This window comes from Lonchura striata, chromosome 7 (assembly GCF_050655825.1).
Source record: "Lonchura striata isolate lonStrDom1 chromosome 7, ASM5065582v1, whole genome shotgun sequence".
In the NCBI taxonomy this organism is placed as follows: domain Eukaryota; kingdom Metazoa; phylum Chordata; class Aves; order Passeriformes; family Estrildidae; genus Lonchura; species Lonchura striata.
The window spans coordinates 31,435,788-31,449,666 of record NC_140709.1 but is presented as its reverse complement, the minus strand read 5'-3'; the positions used below and the strand labels follow the sequence as shown (position 1 = coordinate 31,449,666).

General features: G+C 39.1%; 1 protein-coding gene across 12 annotated transcripts in view; it reads left to right on the top strand.

Annotated features, from left to right (window-relative positions):
- Positions 1-13,879, top strand: part of GULP1 (GULP PTB domain containing engulfment adaptor 1) — a 144,775-nt gene that overhangs the window by 14,841 nt on the left and 116,055 nt on the right. For 3 of the 12 annotated variants that reach the window (XM_077785152.2, XM_085585318.1, XM_021540931.4), the window contains one exon: positions 4,271-4,324. The exons of the other annotated variants lie outside the window; for them this stretch is intronic. The gene's annotated coding sequence lies outside the window, so the exon portion shown is untranslated. The remainder of the gene's footprint in view (positions 1-4,270; positions 4,325-13,879) is intronic. 12 annotated transcript variants of the gene reach the window in all.

Here is a 13,879-nt window from a genome sequence, read left to right as displayed (position 1 = left end):
AATGCAGCAGTATCATATGGTTACCAACATACTCCTTAACAGGAGTAAAGGGGTGGGGGGGAATTAAAAATGTATATAGTGACTACTTTTGTGAATCTATGAAGTCTTCTAAATGAAGAAAAATGTCCAGTCCCATACTTGTGGTTATGAACTTGCACAGCAGAGTGCAGACAGAACTGAACACATCAGCTTGTGGTTTGAGCAAGCCAGGAACAGCTGCACTCCAGAAATGCTGTGTTTACCTCCAGAGCCATGCCAGCATGCTTCACTCCTAAGGCAATTCCAGGAGTTGGGAGGGTGTTTGAGACATGGCTGTAAACAGTGTGAGGTTTCAGAGGTCATGTGGGTCTCATGGCATCAGTCCCAAATGGGGTGTTGAAAGGCAACCCATGGAAATATCCAGTTTCCATGCTGTGCCCATACACTGCTGCCTCTCTGCTTATTCCATGGATATTTCTGTATTTCTTGGTGCAATGTCTGGCTGTCTCTACATTAGTTGTTAGTACCTGAGCATGGTCAGAATCTTTTTGTAGCTTCTTGCAGCTAGAGTTTTATTAGATTTTCTAGCAGTTGTGTCATAGCGTATTTGATGTGTTGTGAGATATCTGGAGTAACTTAGTCATAAGTTATTTGGAGAAGCATGCTCAGAGAGGCCTTTAGGTTAATTTTTGTATCAGCTAGGTTGTAATTTTAATGAGGAAAAAGGGTTTGGCTGAGGAAAGCTGTGGCTTGATATAAAACTTCTGTCTGCATTCCCTGGTGTTTTCTTTGGGCTGCCCCTCTGTGAGGAGTAGGCTAAAGATTTCATGTGGCTTCTCTGTGGGGTGGCATTTTTTTCCAAAACAATGTGTACATGTGTAAGTCAGTGTGCTCCCAGACACAAACACAAAGAGTTTTTCTTGCATATGATAGAAAGAACTTTTTCCTTGAAAACTTATTGCCCTTTCCAGACCCTGAAATAGAGCTTAACAAGTCAAATATTATTCTGGGGAGTTTCATTCCCAATCCCACCCTGTTTTTCCTAATTAACAGCGGTCAAGGTGCTGTAGGAAGCTTTTTGCTGATGTTAGGAATACCCGCCCCTAGCTCTTGGCTGTGATTTGAGTAAGTGCTGACTCTCATACCTGAAATCAAGGGCAGTCTGCTTTGATCAAAAAATACTCCACATTTTATAGCTGTTTAGGAAATAACACCTGAGGACTTGCACATGTTTCCTTGGCAGGTTGTTTCTGTAGTTTCTGCCAGGTTTTACTGCACCTGCAGCAAATCAGTTTGAGTGTAGCTGAGTTTAAGCTTCTCAGTAGAGGAGACAGAAAAATGCTTGATGATCATTTCAGATTGGGAACCCAAATTCTCTTATGTTGAGAATAAAAGAGAGAATACAAGTGAGAATATTGAGCCACACTGGCTAAATGTTATATAAGGACAACATTAATTTTTAAAATGCACTCAAGTTTGTGGACCATAAAGTGCTCTGGTGAGGGCTGTCTCTTGTGAGCGTCCTCTGGCTTCAGGTTGCACTTTGAGGAATTTGTGGTAAATAAAGCACCAGGCTTTGCAAAGGACCATCAGACAAGATGTTCATTTGGTGAACTGCATCTGTTGTATGTACTGAACAAGGCAATAGCCTACAGAAAAAGTGTCATTGCACAATCACATACTGTCATGATGGCTACATGTAAGGGAATCCCAACCATGATCATATAGACATTTTGCTATTTTACAACAGAGGACTTTAGTTTTCAGAAAATCAAATTACTTTTCTTCTCCTGGATTGTGCTGGTGGCCAGGCTTGCCTTTTTGTGACCGGAATTTTCATCTGAAGCATCCACTTCCTGCTATGTCCTCTGTTCCTTTAGGCAGAGGCAAGTTCACTATATTATGGGAGAATACCTTCTTTCTTCCTGTTGTGCAATCCCTGCAGATTTATCTCATATTTGATTAACAGAATGGCTTCTGACAAAGGAAATATTGGCAAATCTGGGATTTGTAAGAACTTTACAGAAGCTGATCATGCTTGGAATATTTCATGTATTCTTGTTCATGATTGTTATTGCTAATATAGTTGAAGGAGTTGACAGTCATATCATTCCTTTTGGAAAGCAGGGGTTATTGTCCTCATGGGGTTTGACAACACACAGTTTTGCAGAATCACTGTTTTTGGATCATCTGTTTCTTGTTTAGAGTCCATGACTAATTAGCTTATAAAACAGTCATTGAGCTAATATCTTATAGGGAAACCTGTGATGTCAGATTTGATCCCCTAATTGCTCTTATAATTGGCATTTATTGGAGCTCTTTCACAAGTCAGGGCAACAGACCTCATTTGTTTTATGTAGAATGTTGTAAAAACAATTGAACTGGCAGCTGATCACAGTTTTCTATTCAGTAAGCAATTTTGGAAGACTGTGGGCTAGACAGTTGTCTGATTTGCCTAGGTTGTAAAAGTTAAATGTAAAGAGAGATGAATTTTCAGCATATGGCTCTGTGTTAGCAATTACATGCATTAGTGGTTTAGCTGGCATATTGTGTCTGCTTTATAAATGTTTATATTGCAGCCTTCTGCTAATAGATACTGATGACAGGCAGTGTTTGGAGCACCAGTGCATTTGGCAGTGGTCATTAGTTATGGCCCAGTAATGATCCATCTACTACTTGTGTTTGCTAGCATATCCAGGTCTAACCCGTGCTCAGGAAACATCAGCTATTCTGTTGTTCCCTAATAATTTAACACAAGGTCATTGTCAGCTGGGATGTAAATGTTTAACATTTTATATTGAGCATATTCAAATTTTAGAACTCTCTAAGCATAAGTGAGCCTGGAAATAGAATTATGCTGCTGCTTACATAAAGCTTGTCTTATTAATTCTGAAATTATTTTGAATGTTTTTTGATTGCCTGTGTGTATAAAGGAAATATGCAGTCTCTTTGTCTGCTCTGAAATTACAGAGAGCTCTGTGGTGAGAGGAAACTTTGAAATGTCACACTCCTGTTGAGAAAAAATAATTTGTTGACCCTTGTCCATAAAAATTGTTGGAAAAATTGCACACTTTGGACCAGTCTCTGGATCTCATGTCTCAAAAGTGTGAAGAAAGTGATAAGTTTGAATTCAGCTGTGATGGGTAATTTGACACCAAAATATTTAACTTTTGCCATATGGTTTCACTGAAATTCCATACTTCTTTCTCAGTTGCACGGCAGCTCTGAACACCATGAGGTCTGTGGAATGATCTCTTCAAGCTGCAGACACAAAAATGAGCTTTTTTCCAAGTATTTGTCAGAGACGGTCTTCTGGAATTGATGACATTAAATTTTTGTAATTGTAACAATGAATGTCTAATATCAATGAAAAGAATAAATGAAGTATTTCTGGTGCCATTCATCCTGAAACCAAAGCAAGTAATTAACTGTCACTGTTATGCCTTTGCATGGCTTCATTGTCTGGATCCCAGAAATACTGACTTTTCCTAGTGATGAAAAAGATCAAGGGCTTTTCTTGGATGTTGAGTTCAGGTGGCAGAGTACAAATTCCTGTGACAAGTGTGAAAAATGACCTGTGGACCTTATCCTAGGCACATGAACCCATAGAGAAAGAACTGCTGAGCTTTTCTGTGCCCACAGTGCTGTGGTGAACACGTCACTTTTTGCATTGGAAAGCTTTTAGTTTCTCTGGGGATGTTAATACTTTTTTTATTTTTTTTTTTTAACATGGACCTCTTCAGGTCACTAGAAATTCTTTCCTGTTTTATTTCTCCACATTTGATAAATTCAGAGGAAATATATCTGCTTATGAAAACTTATATTTCAATGTGTAATATCTGGGGAAAAGTGTGTTTGATGTGAGTATTCAACACTTTGTGCTGTTTTTGTACACAAAACCTCTGTATTAGACATGGTAAAATTGCCCAAAGAAGGCACTGAAGTGACTTGTCATAAGATGTCATAGGAGCCTTGATAATTTTTGGGACAGTTGTAGTGGATATGTGTCCCAGAGAGCACATGTCCCCAAAATTCGTACACGTCTTCAAACCTTGGGACTTAATTAGTTCTTGGCACTGGCAAATTTTTCCTATGTGTTTAAAAAGGTTTAAATGTTTGAGCTGTACCTCAAATCATCTCCTGGTTCACGTTTGACAATCTATTAGGCCAGATAAACTTGATGTCCAAAGTATTAGCAATATATGCAAGTATGGATTTGAAGATTTAAAAATCATTTTATGAGTTACTAGGTGTTTGATCTAATGATTGTGATTTCTGGACTTTTTGACAGATACCTTCAAGGTGAGATGCAAGGCATGTGGAGAGGAAGGAACCACTAGATCAGGTTCAGTAATAACCTTGTTTGGTTTACTGTATATCTACATTTGATCACATAATTGTGCTTACTGACACCAACAGCTAATCCCTTGTATTGGTGATCTGATGCGAACAGAGTTAATTTCTATTTGTTGGAACAGAAATATTACAGGAGGTTTTGGTGTGCTGTTTACACAGGGGAAAATCTGTAAACACCTATGGTCCTCTTGTCATCTGAATGCTTCTGCTGTCACTGCAGGGCACATGAAACCACGATAATTGTGGAATAGTGAAAGCTGATCCTTTTCCTGGATAAGTGCAGTTAAAATCTTTCTATCCACCACATATCTATGTTACTAATTCAAGGTTCCTTGATGTGCCTTTTCTTGACCTTTGTTTATCTCACTTTCACTTATCTGTTGCTTTACTTTTATTTCACTGCTAGACTGTGTTAGATCACAGAATGTGCAGATGTAGTTGTCAGTGCTTTGGGTGATGTGTCTTCAGAGTCAGGTTGTCATCACTGATTTGAGGCAACACAAATCTGCTTTTTACTGGGTCAGTTTCTTGGGGAAGTGTAGTAATCTAAAAAGTATACTTGTGACCTTCTGTTGAATTTGTTCTGTTGATTTCATTTCCATTCAAGTTGTTGCATTCTGGTACAAGGAACCAGTGTCACTGGCCAGGTCAGATGGGTTTTGAAATGAGTAGGACTGTGGTTAGGATTTGGGTTACTGGTGTAAATTGCAGGCTCTGTTCTGGGGAGCTGGGAAGGGGAAATCCCTTCTAGAACTTGACAAGCAAATTTATGTGCTGAAGATGCACAAGGAGCTAGGTAGGGATTTGTTCATGATGAAGTCATAGCAAGAATTACCATAAAGCTGTGATATTTTTATTACCTGACTTCCTTACAAACGTTTTAAATTATTTTCTCTCAAGAGGAAGCAGAATTTAAATCTGTATGGTTTATGTTAGAAGAATATAATTGCACTTGTTGATTGCATGTGATTAAATGAAGGAGTGTGGGGTGAGAGGACGATGTAGTAAACAGCATGGGCTGTGCTCTGAGTGGGGAATTACACTGTGTAACAAATGATGATGTTCTGGCACCTGTAAAGCATCATAGCTGATGCTGAAGTTTCTTGATTAAAATATTTCTGAGCAATAAATCAGAAATAGCTAGATGGTCTGATAGGCTAACTATGAGCTTTGGCCTCTTAGCTCAATGGGAGTCTTATGGAAATTGATTGCTGGGGTTTTGCAAGTTGTTTTGGATTAATTTGGGGTTTTAGTGTTTTTTTTTTTTTTTTTTTTTCTTTTGTTGGGGCTCGTTTTTAACATAGATAAATCTTGTCTGTAAAGAGGTGGTGTTTCAAGGCAGAATTTGGTGTGTCTCCAGCCCTTGCTCTGGTATTCCCAAGCATCCTATTATGTTGGTCTGTGGCATTAATTTGGAGACATGAGAAAGGACCCAGAAATATGATTTCTGCAGAATCAGCAGTATACTGAAAGTCTTCTTACTTCAGATTAGGCTCCTAAAGATAGATTTCAGCTGTGATTGTTTGAGACAGAGAAATATAAATGGGCTCTTTCTGCTGGTGCTTGTCACATGGGACAGTCACTCTTTGTGCAAGAATCTGTGTGAGCTTCACTTACTTGCCTTTTTTACTGGCTTTTGCCTTTCTGCCTAAGAATAAAGTCTCAAATTTTAGTACTTGCACTGTGAAAATTGTTAGATACATTTAGTTACAGTGAGCACTCTTCCAGGGACTTAATGGGACAGAATGAATAGAAATCTGTTGTTTATATCTATATTCCCTGATTACTCTTATTAGCATGCCAAATATCTAATGAAAAACTGCCTTGTGAATTGTTGGTTTATTTATTTATTTCTTGAACAAAGCCTGGTGTGCTGATGTGATTTTATGGTTCCATAGGGGTAGGCAAATATATTGTAAGTGGCATTAATCAGAGCTCCAGCTCTGTTTTGGCATCTTTAACCCCACGTGTGGGATTAATGCAAGACTTTGTTGTCTTTCCCACTTCCCATCTGTCTTTACTATTAATTTACACAGTAATACTGGATGCTTATTAGGTTGAAATTGGAAAGGAAAAAAATCTGTTACTTAAGTTTACAAAAAGGCAAGCGCTGTGATTTTTTATTTTTTCCTTTTACAAAGTGGTGCTTGCATTTATCTAAGGTGAGAGAAAAAACAGTGGAGCCTATATGGAATGAAAAAGGAAGTTTCCAGTCCCTTCTACTCATCCAGATGTTCTCAGCATAAGAGAAGCCTTCACTGGAACAGATGTAGTTTTGCAAGAGTTCTGTTCATCCTTTGGGGTGTCTGGGTGTATTAAAGCATCTTTAAGGACAAAGTGGCAAACCTCTGACTAGATTAAAGAATGCCAGCTTCTGATGGTTTTTGAATTGTACTAAAGTTTGGAATAGGTAGTATTCCTTGGCACAAGGAGGATGAGTGTTGATAAACCTGTGTTTAGAACCTAAATGTTCCTTTCGATGTCATGTATGCCTGTCCTTCCTTTAGATTTAGAGGCAATTTAGTTTAGTTTTCACAAAGGAAAACCACAAATTACTAACAGTGTACTGAAGTCATTAGCTAACAGCCTCAATTAGCATAACAAACAAAATGCAGAATAAATGCAGGAAGAGCAAGACTGACTTAGCCTTGAATTTTCTGCTGTGTCCATATTACTGTGCTACAAGGCTTCATTCAGCAGACCTGACAGACAACTGGAGACTTAAAATGCTAAAGAATAAATTTCATTTTAATCCCTTTTGGGGGAAAAAAGCCACCAACTTTTGGAACTGAGATAGTAATTAGGGTGAAATAGCATAGATTAGCCCCATTTAATGTGGAATTTAATTACTTGAAAGCAATTAAATTAACAAGGAGTCTGCTCAGCTTGGGGAAGACTTTGAGTATAGGGATTTTTGTCAAAGATGTTATTGCACTCTCTGTGCTATATAACTTGTTAATTTAACATAACTTTCTTTTCGCAGTTTGTCATCAATTCAAAGACAACTAGTCTTCTCTAAATGAAAATGAGCTCTTCTTGGTAGAAAAAAAGTAGCCAAAACTGGCTGGATTGAATTTGATTGCTAGTTAGCAACAACAACCAGGCAGACAAGACAACATCCTCTCCTTTATTACATTTGAGATTTCCAACCCTTTGCTTCCCCTCAGCTTGTTTACTTCCTCTTAACTACCTACCTAGCAATTGCCAATAACTGCAGCACAGCTACCAGGGAAGCAGTTTGTCTGGGATTAAGGAAGAGGTTGAGTCATTTTCCTCTGATTTGAGTCAAGATTCAGAAGATGCACAGGGCATCCACCTGTTGTGGGGAGGGAAAGCTCTTTGTGGTGTCCTGATCAATCTTTCCTCATGGTTAAAGGAGGAAAAGCACAAAGGCACTGCTGGGGGAGCCACACAGGTGTCAGGAGAGCACTGGGCAAGACGAAAGCCACTTTGTGTGAGAGCTGCTGAACTTTTCATTTTAAGAAAGGACAGGAATGAAGGAATCCAGGATTCTGTGGTCTGGTGCTACCATCCTGTGTGGAGTAGAGAAGAGGATGTTGTTGGTCACAAAGTGGCCCTAGCTGTGGACAAGGTGAAGGTTTGGGGTCAAATCTGGGGACTCTTGTGAGAAAGGGCCAGTCCAATGCTGCCTGTTTGCCCTGGCTGTGGTTTTTTGGTGCTGATTGCACCTGCTGCTTGGAGAAAAGTTCTCTCAGAGCAGCTGCACAGGAGTCCTTCAGTGCCTTCAGCTCCTCCTGCAGTGCAAGCCCAGCCTTGGCAGTGGCTGCTGCTGCAGCTGGTGTGGGGCTGGTGGAGCGTGGGGTGTTCCCTCTCATTTATCAGTGAGCAGGCCAGGCTGAGGAGCCATGCTAGGATGTATGATTTCTGATTTTTCAAGCTGATTTCTTGTCCACTGCCTGACTTTCAGATAAGAAATATGGTGCTGAAAATATCTTGCTTTGGGTTTTAGGAGGGATTAAGTGCCATCCCTTCCTCCCTCAAGAAACCCAAACCCACAGTGCTGCTTTAGTTGCTTATGCTATTTGGCTGTGAATTGAAGGACATTGTATTTTTAGTGGCAGCTTTGGTTTCAAAGCATGTTGTGTCAGGGTCTCGAGGATCTTTTGAACTTGTCACTTCTCTGTTTTTTGCAGGCACAGGAGGTTTAAATGTGCCAGTAAAGAGTAGTAACATTTTAAGTTGGAAATGCCTTTGGAATGTGGTTTGGGCATATATTTTTCAAAGGAGGAGCACAGGTTCAGATTTGTGTTTCCAGTGATAGACCATTTTGAAAGTTTGTTCAGTTTATGGATAACATTTTCAAGTTTCTCTTGCTGGGTTTTTGCTAAGCAGGTTAATGGTGTGTGTTACTCAGATTGTAGTGAAAGTGCAAAGAGACCCAAACAGATCTCATCATCCTTAATTTACTGTGAAACTATGTGCTGTGGCTACAAGAATGAAGTTGGAATTAAAAGGGAAGGAGATCTGAACCCATCTGGCTGTGCCTTTTCTCAGAAGGTGACTGCACTCTTTTGTACACAGACCATGACTAGAGAAGTGGTGATTGTAATCTTCCTCCTTAGCCTCTGACATGTGCAGTTAGGAAAGGCAAAGGCTATTCCTAAAGTCCAGTGTTCTGGCCTGAATTTGAACAATGGGCTGATAATCCTGCCCTCTTTCTTGTTCTCCCTTTTCCTTGGAGGGGAAGGAACTAGAACCCTTGGGATGCATCTATGTTTTAATGCCTGTTGACTACAAAAACCTGCTGTGTTGGTGGTTTGGTAGCCCTGCAGTGAGCTGAGCTCACAGGACACTGTGGGTGAAGGCTTGAGCTGGCACACCCTTTTGCAGAGGCTTCAGGGCATAACAGACAGGCAAAGGCCACCTTTGGAGGCATCTGGGGTTTGTTTTAGCATTGCAGATAAATCTGTTCTGCAATGTATTCATTGTTCTGTGAATGAAAGAACGGATGTTTGGATTTGAAAGGGAATCTTGTTTATAATTCTCGAGTACAAACAAACGGTGGGGAGGAAGCCTTCCTTACTGGAAAGCATAAGAGCCTTCCAGACCATCTTCTGGTTCAGCAAGCAATAACCCTTCTGGTGTTTTGCATCAGTGACAATGTGTGAGTACATGTATTTTTAGAAGGGCTTCCAAAGGGCCCCTTGCTGCATGTGGGTTTGTTTATGGCTCTGTTATGCAGTCTATGGGATATTCCCAGCTCTGCCTCCTCCAGTTTAAATTCCCAGCCTGCCTCTCTGTGCCCCTGTGAGCTGCTGGCTGGTGCAGGGTGTGGGGCTGCTAGAGGATAGAGCTGTCTTCTCACCTCACTTTGCTCATAAACGGCACCAAATGCTAATTGCTTTTCATTCTGCATTTCAGCAAGAGCAGAGTGATACAGAGCTGGGGTTTGCTTTTCCCCAGGGTGCCGTGGGTGTGACTGATGGAACAGAGCCAGAAGAATTTGGCAAAGTAGCCGACTGTAAAGGGAATAATCTCTTTTTCCTGATGATGGATGGCACTTAGAAAGCAGCTGAGCCTAAAAGCCATTTCTCATGCTAAGGCTCTGCAATGTGCAGGTCAGGCATTGAGCAAATGCAAGCCTTCAAAATGAGAGCTAATAGCTTGGCAGGTTATGCCTGACAAGCAGCAAGTGATTTGCTTTTAGTTCTTTAGTGTGTGGGGTTTAGTAGGTTTTTTGTGGCTTGTAACATTTAGTAATTCTAATATTTTTCTAATATTATATGATCATCTGTTTCCAAATTCAGTTAATAAGGAAATATATTTTCATACTCAAATACAGTACATTTCTCTAATATCTTAAAAATTATTTCTATTTAACTGCTGTGCTTGCAGCAGGTTAAGAATATAGGATAAAAAAATACATTTCAACTGAGCAATTTAATATTGTTAAAATATTGGCCCCTCACTTTTCTGTGGAGCAAATTGATAGCTACCTGGGACAGAGAATCATGTGTTGCTCCCAAAGAAATGGCCAGGGGGGTGTGGAAGTGAGATTTGAGAAGAAAATCCATGGTGGAGTGAAGGTAGATTCATATAGGATAACAGTTGGAAAAGACACTTGTCTGATTTGACATGCAGCATTCATAGCTCTTGCAGAGCTTATGTTGTCATATTTACTGCTGATTTGGTAAAAGAAGAATGCTGTCTGGAATACTGCTGGAGGAAAGGCTTCCTGGGAAATAGCCAGATACTGAGTTTACCCCTGCAAATTTCAGAGCTGTTTCTTGAAGAGATCTGAACTTTGAACAGCTGCTTTTGTCTGATGCTGGATTTTGAGAGGGTGAATGACAGGATGTTTATATGGAAACTCCAATAGTCATAAAGTATCTAAATTTGCAACAAAGTCCTGAACCATTGTAAAATGTGGATTTTCCCCCTAGGAGATAGGCCTGTGAGACTCAGTCACTAGCACAGGTTATGTGTTGCCTGTGAATACAGGCAGTTCTAATCTTTGAACTGCTTGTTAAGTGCTGTAATTCTGTTTAAAGGGTTAGGTTTTGAGAACTGTTCTCTCTACAATCAAATAGTCCATTATGCAAAACATAGACTTCACAAATAGGTTTTGTGAGATTGTATTCATTAAGTAGCAGCATACTGGCTATAAGTACTTTTAGTGTGTCTGAAACTTCTTGTGTTTACCAATTATCTGTGATGCTTAAACTGATGTGTTAATCACAAAGCTGCAGTTCTGTTTTACAGGAATGTATTGACACAGTAATTATAAATGCAAAGGTTTAATCTTTACTGTAATAGAAGTTTTATTATCCAGTATTTGAAAAATATATTTCACAGCAGACATATTCATATCTTGATACACATGTGCACTCTATGTGGTTTTCACAAGAATTTTTCAGCTTAAGAGTGGCTTAATAAAGTATTCAGGTGAAGTAGGAACCTCATTTAGACTTCCAGGCCAGCCAGGAAGGTGAATTGTAGAATCAACTTCCCTTACAGTTTGAATTCAACGAAACTGAATATGGTTCTTAACTTGTTGTACATTAGTTCAGTACAGGGTGGGAATCTGCTTCAAATTTCTTTTTCTAGTTTATAAAGTAAATTATAGAGTTTAGGCGTTAAATACTTCTATGGTCCTAAGAAGCAGGATTTGTTTTGATCTTTTTCTGAATTTGCAAATGCATTCCTGCTTCTTTTGTTGCTCTCGATCTTATGAGTGCAGCTAAAACTCTGTTGCAAGGTATTTGTGTCCTATTGTAATTGTGGTCTGATAAAATTCTCTGTATGACTAGGCTGTTTGCATCCAGAAGGGATTTTTCCATTTTCAAATAGCTGTGATCAGCAGGCTTTGGAGAGCAGTGCTTTGCATCACTCAGGCTCAAAGGGCCAGTTTAACATGGTGCTACATGCAGTGTAAGGTGTTGTTCTGTTTGTCAGAACATGCAGGTAGTGATGGAATATGCTGGTGTGATTTAATTGAAATAATACTAAAACCATATACTCCTAATCAGGAACTGGCAACCTTATTTACTGCAGCCTTGGTGGTTGTTAACATTAGAAATTTCTTGAACAAAAGGACACATTAGAAACTTTAAAGTAACTAAATAAGCAATCTTTTTGAAGAGATCAGAAAGGGAATGTGGGTATTAAATACTTTTTGTGCCTGTGGTGGGAGGTTATCAACTCTAAACTTCAGATTTATGGGAATTAAATTGTGGAAGAAACAGTAGATTGCTTGCAACATGGATGTCAGATCCCTCAGACTGTAGAAATAATGAATATATTGATCTTTTATATGCAAAATATTGTGTTCTCTTAAAATTTGAAAAGTATAAATCTAAAATGTTCAGGGTGATGCTTTAGCTAAAATTTATCCATCCAGTTTAGGGTGGACCTTTGGCAAAATCTTTCTTCTTTCTTTCTGTGTGTGAAAGAAAGACATAGTTGTACTATTAAATTTTAAGCAAGAGCTAGAGCAACAGATGAATAATGGAATATGCAATTTCTGCTTGATTTAAGTTTACAAGACTCTTTAGAATTTCTCTCTGATTTTTGAAGAGGTAACAAACCAAATGTATGGAAAGAGGAATATGAAATGTTCCTACTGCATTTTCATAACTATAGCTTTTGGTAGATTGATGCTCCAGGCTTTGACTTTGTGCTAATGTTGGGATATATTTTTTGATCAGGCAGTTAACACAACATTTTATTGCCTAATGAAGCAATGGAGTGGTATAAGGCATGCAATTTTCTAGTGCACATGGCATTGCCATACCATTCTTTATTATGCTTTGGTTTACCGATATCCTTGTTTTTATAAACTCAGGGAATGCTGGCTACTAATATCTGCCAAGTAGTGACTTAGCCAAAAATTAGCTAAGGATTATGAAAATAACTGCTTTATTTTGCCTTTGTTTGTACCTGATGCTTTGTGCAGATGTTTTTGTTGTTTCAGATATTAGATCCGACTCAAGTAAGAAGCATGAATATTGCTTGGAAAGACTGCTTAGTCATTTTCTGTGGTATCTTGGTATGGCTGGCATTTTTCTTGGATGTGACTGTGTGTCTGCATTCAGAATGTGACAGCCCCAAGCTGCTTTTCCTGCGAGTTCTATGAGTTTTTTTTCATTATAAAGCTGATTTTTTGGGCCAGTTCTCATTGTGAATCTTCCCGGATGGTTATGAGGAAAGAATAGGATGGCTTTTAACAAATTTCTTTTCTGAGACTTTAAAAAGTTGCCTGTCTCGCGAAGAGTGTGTGATTGGTCATCTCTTGCCTCTTGTAGAAGAGGGACACTTGTCCTGCTGTGCAGTAAGTGTGGCAAAATCATACTGACATGTGACAGGAAAGGGCTATAGTGCTTCGTCCAGACTTTTCTTAACAGGAGTGCCCCTTTCTGTTTCTAGGGGAAAAAAAAAAAGTTCACCTCTTGCAGGGTTCAAATGTATCCTGGCTAGCAAAGGTGTACATTTGGGCAAGACAAGGTAACAGGAGACTGCTGCTGCACAGCATAGACCCTGGTCAAGCACCCACAGTGATGTCTGAAACAATTTTGGTAAGGATGGCATTAAAAAAGGTAGCTTGTTTGGTTTTCCTTCCAAGTGTATAAAGATTACTCAGGAGAAGCTGAAAAAATATATCGCTTCCAAATAACCACACTAATGTGGTATCTTTATTGCATTGCTGATGTATTTTCTGGGGTTTGGCCACACCTGGAGGAGACACCACTTAGTGCTTTATTTCTGCTCCTTCTCATAGATCACTCTTCATGGAGTAGTAGGAATGATAGCAGGAACATGAACAAATCTGTTTATTTTACTGATCTTTTTATCAGAATAATTGCTAAGTAAATGTTGCTGTAACTGCTGTAGTTAAGGTCACTTAAATTTGGCATCTGAGTCTGCTGCTGGAGATCATGAAACTCACAGAAATAAAGGGTGAGCTTTTTCTTTTTATTGTAGTAAAGAGAAGGGAGAATTAAAATTTATTATTATACAAATTTTGTAGACATGGTTTGTCAGGAACTTAAGTGTACAGAAAGGACTTGCCCAACATGAACTTAGA